We start from the raw sequence: 6,132 nt of genomic DNA on the forward strand, positions 1-6,132 counted from the left end.
CCCTAGCAATGTCTGCTGTGTACCTGTACATAACAGGTACACAGTATTTTATTTTATTTTCATTTTAAGAATTAGGTAGCAAAATGCACAGATGTTAGGTATATAAAGAATTTGGGGCAGATGTATACACCCATTTAATCCAAACCCAAATCAAAATTTAGAACATTTCCATCACCCACAATGTTATCTCTTCCAGGGTAATCCCCTGGCCCCTTCCTGAAGGCAACTATGTTCAGAACACCATAGATGAATCTGAACTTTATAGAAATAGAATCATACAGAATGCACACTTTTACATCTGACTTCTTTTGTTCAACTTAATATTTTTCACCTTCATCCGTTTTGTTGCAGGTTTCAATGATTTACTTTTTTATATTGCTGAGTAGAGTACATTTATGAATGTATCACAACTTGTCTATTTTGTCAGTAGACAGTTGTTTTCAGATTTTGTCAATCATGACTAATGCAGCTATAAATATTCTTGAACAGTGCTTTTACAGGCACATGTTTTTATTCTCTGGGTAAATAAGAATGGAATTGCTGAATTATAGGATAGGTGTATGTTTAATTTGATGAGAAAAGACCAAGCATTTTTTTTTAAAAAGGCTTGGAGTAGCAATATGCATTCTCACTAGTATTTGGTATTGTTAATCTTTTTAGTTTTAATCCTTCTAGTAGCTGTGAAGTGGATCCTCACTGTGATTTTTAAGTGGCATTTCTTTGATGACCAGTAATATGGAACCTATGGGCATGCACCTAATTTGCATATCTTTTTTTGTGAAGTGTCTGTTCAACTCTGGCTCGCTTTTATATTGTGCTTTGTTTTATAAATTATCAATACTAAAGACTTATAATATTGATTATAAGTCTTTTATCAGAAAATAAGTATGCATCGGAGAAGGTCTGAGCAAAATTTTTGATGCTATTGAAATGCTATGTATAAATTCTTTTTTAAATGGTTAATGCTTATTGAGTTCTGTTTGAAAAAAATCTTTGAGTATCCCAAGTTCATAAAGATATTCTCCAATGCTTTCTTCAGGAGACTTCATGAGGCTAGCCTTTAAGTTTAGGACTATGGTCTATCTCACATGGTGTGAGATAGGGATTGAAGATCACTTTCTCTGTATGATTAACCAGTTGTTCCAGCATCATTTGTGAACAAATCTTTTCCTTTCACTATTGAATTGCTACAGTGTCTTTATAGAAAACTGACCACATAAGTATAGATCTCCATCTGCACTCTAGTCTACACCACTGATCTGTCTACCCTTACATGAATACCAGCTGTCTTAATTTTTTCAACTTTGTTATTTTCAAAGATTGTTTTCACTATTCTATCCTTTTTGTTTTGACCTAAGTTTTAGTGTTGATGATTTCTACCAGAAAAAATAACCTACTGAATTTTAGTAGGGATTACATTGGATCTCTAGATTAAATTGGGAGAAAAATGACAGTTTCGCATACTGAGTCTTCTCATCTATGAATATGATGTATCTTTCCAACTTTTTGTCTTATTCACTTGTTTCAATGTTTTTATAAGTTATACTTTTCAGTATAGAGGTCTTGCACTCTGACAAATTTATTCCTCAGGATTTTATACTTCATAATGTATTATACATGTAAACTTTTATTTCATCTTTCATTTAAGATATAGAAATGCAATTGACTTTGTATCTTGTAACCTTGTTAAGTTTATTTATTAGTTTTAATAGCTTGGGCTAGATTCTTCTGAAATCATATTGTCCGTGGATACATCTATCTCATTTGTGAATAAAAAAAATTTTATCTTTTCTTTTCTTCATCTTTTTTTTGTGGGTACTAAATTTGTCATGACCTTTCCATACATGCACATAATGTACCTTGATCACATTCACTTCCTCTGTTACTTTCTTATTCCCCCTTTCTCCTGTTTCCCTTTCCTTTCCTCTCCCTATTAGCCTCCCTTTTACTTCCATGACTTTAGTTGTTCTGTTCTGTTTTGTTTTCTCCTACCTTCCACAAATGAGAGAAAATGTGTGACACTTGTCTTTGTTAAACTGGCTTATTTCACTTAACACGATAATCTCCAGTTCTATCATTTTCCAGCTAACAACATAATTTTATTCTTCTTAAGACTGAGTAAAATTCCACTGTGTATATATACCACATTTTCTTTATCCATCTGTTGATAGGCATCTAGGCTACTTTCATAATTTGACGATTGTGAATACTGTCACAATAAACATAGGATACAGGTAACTCTAAGGAAGCTGACTTTGCTCCTTTTGGGTACATAGCTGGAAGTGGCATGGCTAGAACATATGGGAGTTGGTTTTTTTAAATTTCTTGAGGAACCTCCATATTGATTTCCATAGTGGCTGGAATAATTTACATTTCCACCATCAGTGAATGAGAGATCCTTTTACTCCAATTCTCACCATGATTCATTTTTTTGTTGTTGTTATTAGCCATTCTGACTGGGGTGAGGTGAAATGTCATTGTGGTGTGTGGGGGTGGAGGGGCAATATTGGGGTTTGAGTTCAGGGCTTCATACTTGTGCAGCAGGTGCTTTACCGCTTGAACCACACCTGCAGCCCTTTTTGCTCTGGTTATTTTGGAGATAAGGTCTCACTTTTTCCCCCTGGCTGGCCTGGACCATGGTCCTCCTATTTTACTTTTCCTGCTTCTGGAATGACAGACATGTGCTACCATGTCAGCTTTTTTGCACTGAAATGGGGTCTCGAAAATTCTTTTCTTGCCAGGGCTGACCTGAAACTGCAATCCTCTAGATCTCAGCCTCCCAAGTATTTAGGATTACAGGTGGGAGCTACCAGGGCCTTGCTTCATTATAATTTTAATTTGCATTCACTTCATGGCTAAGGGTGTTGAACATTTTTTCACGTATTTATTGGGCATTTATACTTCTGTATTTGAAAAGTGTCTGTTCTATTCATTTCCCCATTTATTGACTGGGTTATTTGTTATTTGGGTGTTTAGTTTTTATGAGTTCTTTATATATTCTGAATATTAATCCTCTGCCAGTTGAATATCTGGCAAAGATTCTCTTCCATTCTATAGGCTGTCTCATCTCTCTGCTGATTGTTCTTTTACTGTGCAACTTTTTAATGTGGTATATTCCTATTTGTTAATTCCTGATCTTATTTCCTGAGCTATTGGAGTTCTATTCAGACAGTCTTTACCTTGCTTGTGTCTTGCAGTGTTTTCCAGTAGTAGCTTCAAGGTTTCAAGACTTACATGAAGGTCCTCCCATTTTAGTTGATTTTCACGCAGGATGAAAGCTAGGGATGTAGTTTTAGTCTTCTACATGCACATGTCTGGTTTTCTCGGCACCTTTTGTTAAAGAGGATGTCTTTTCCTTAATGTATGTTTTTGGCATCTTTGTCAGATGGCAGTACCCACTTGGGCTTATTTTTTGGATCTATTCTACTGGTCTATGTGTCTGTTGTGTCAGAACAATGCCATTTTTGTTACGATCCAGCTCTTCATTTCTTTATTTTTTCTTTTTCCCTGACTAAAATCTCCAGTACAACGTTAAATGCAAGTGGTACATTTGAACAGACATCCTTATGCTGTAACTCATCACTTTGTTACTCATTGCAGGGGAAACACTCAATGTTCTACTTTTACTACCGCCTGTTAGCCATGGTTACTTTGTACACAGTCTTTATCAGATTGAGGAAGTTTCCTTTGATGCTTAGTTTGTTGAGAGCTTTTACTTTATCCTGAGTAAATGTTGGATTTTGGTCAAATGTTTTTTCTGCTTCTGTTGAGCTAATCATAACTTTTCCCCTGGACTCTGTTAATGTGCTGACTTTCTTCTGCTGATTTCCCAATATTAAACCAACTGTGACTTCCTGAAACAATACAGATCTTGGAGTATTGGTCTTAAAGTACTAGCTTCTTAATACATGGCTTCATTCAAGTTGCATTTTGATAAGGATTTTAGGTTTATGAGGGATTTTAGGTTTATGAGGGATTTTAGGTTTATGAGGGATTTTAGGTTTATGAGGGATTTTTCATTAATGTCCTTGCTTTTGGTATGGTTATACTGACCTCATACAATTAATTGAGAACTATCCCCTTCTCATCTCCATTCTGACCATTTCCATGAGGTTGAAATTATTCACTGCTTAAATGTTGAAAAGACCTCATCAGTGAAACCATGCATTCTAGGGTTTTCTTTCTGTGGAAGTTATTAGAAATTCAGTTTCTTAAATAGATATACAGTATCGATATTTTTTATATCTTCTTGTGTTAGTTTTGCTAAGCTATGTATGTCTATTTCATCTAAATAATTACCAAATTATTGACATTAAATTTTGTTCATGTTTCTTTTTATTATCCTTTCAATGTCTATAGGAGCTATAGTGATGTCCTCTTTCATTCTTGGTATTGTTAACTTGTGTTTTTTTCTTAATCCTTCTTGCTCAGAGTTCATCAGTTTCATTAATATTGTTCAATGAAGCAACTTTGGCTTTGTCAATTATTTGTATGCTTTTTGTTTTTATCAGTTTCCACTCTTTTATGTTCTATTTAATTTGCTCTTCTTTTTCTTTCTTTTAAGGTAAAAATTTATATCACTGGATTTATACCATCTTATTTTTTAGTATAAGTATTTCATACTATAAATTTCTTTGTAAGGATTTCTATAGCTTCAGTTTGCAAATTTTGACATGACATGCTCTTATTTCTATTCAATTCAAAATATTTCTAATTTCTTTCATGATTTTCTTTTTAACCCATGGGTAACTTAGAAAATGTGTTGCTAAATTTCTAAATCATTGAGAATTGTGTAGATATACTTTTTGTTATTGATTTGTAACTTATAATGTGGTGAGACAACATACATACAAGCACTTGAAATTCATTGAGTCTTGTTTTATACCACTAAGCACATTGTTCTATAGACATTAAAAAGAATGTGAACTCTGTGATTGTTTTACAGATATCAAGTAGGTTAAGTTGGTTGACTGATTATTCAAATCTTTTACACCAGAAGTCCATAAGCTTTCCCTGTAACAAACTAGAATGTAAATACCTTCAACTTTATGTGCCACTTACTCTGTACAGAAGCTACTCAGCTCTGCTTTTGTCTTCTTAATGAATTGGATATTTTTTATCATTATGAAATGTCCCTTGTTATTCCTGCATTGCTTTTGAACTTGAAGTTTATTTTGTCTGATATTAATAAAACCACATCATCTTTCTTATAATTAGTGTTGGTATGGTATAATTTTTTCATTCTTTGGTTTCAATTTTTCATAAACAACATTTCATTGGTTTCAATGCATCATAAACAACATATAAGTGAGTAGCTCCTTTTAATTCATTTGGCAATCTCTGCTGCTTATTTGGAGTATTTATTCCATTTACATTCTATTGACATGGTTAGGTTTAATTTTTAACCATCTTGCTACTTCTTTCCCCTTTATTACTTCTATTTCATTCCTTTGTTTCTCTTTACTTCTCTTAGATGGAGGATTTTTTAGATATTTCATTTTACCTCACCAATAGGATTTTTAAAAGCTAGATGTCCTTCTTATATATTGTTAGTAGTTGCTCTAGCAAAGACAATGCACATCTTTAATTCAGTTTATCTTGAATTAATATTATATGACCACATATTGTAATGAGAGACCTTATGACAGTGCTAGTTTGGGCTTCCAGAAAAGCAGACAGCAAGGTAGGATTAGATACTCAAGAGATTCATTCTGTAGAGCATCTGAGATGAATAAAGGGGGAGGGAGCGTGAGGAGGTGGAGACATCCCTCAGGCTGCAATGCAGGCTTGAAAGGAGATGGGGAAGAAAAGATGGTGTAGGTGGAATCTCAGATTCTAACAGAGTTCTAAGAAAGTCTTGATCAAGCTGAAGAGGAGTCCTTCAACAGAAGCTGCCCACTGAACAGGTCAGGCATTGGGCCAAAACAGACTGCCTATTGTACAATCTGTGATGCTCATTGGCTGGCAGCAGCCAGGGAAAGTATAGCCTATGCTTGAAGTTATGGTAAATATAGAAGGGGCAGTGACCAACAGTTGTCAATCAACTGCTTCCCACAATGGGCTCTCTTCCAAGGAGATCTGTGCACTGTGCCTCCATGGCTGCTACAGACCACCCGTAGTGCTGCACAGATG

This window comes from Castor canadensis, chromosome 6 (assembly GCF_047511655.1).
Source record: "Castor canadensis chromosome 6, mCasCan1.hap1v2, whole genome shotgun sequence".
Classification (NCBI taxonomy): Eukaryota; Metazoa; Chordata; class Mammalia; order Rodentia; family Castoridae; genus Castor; species Castor canadensis.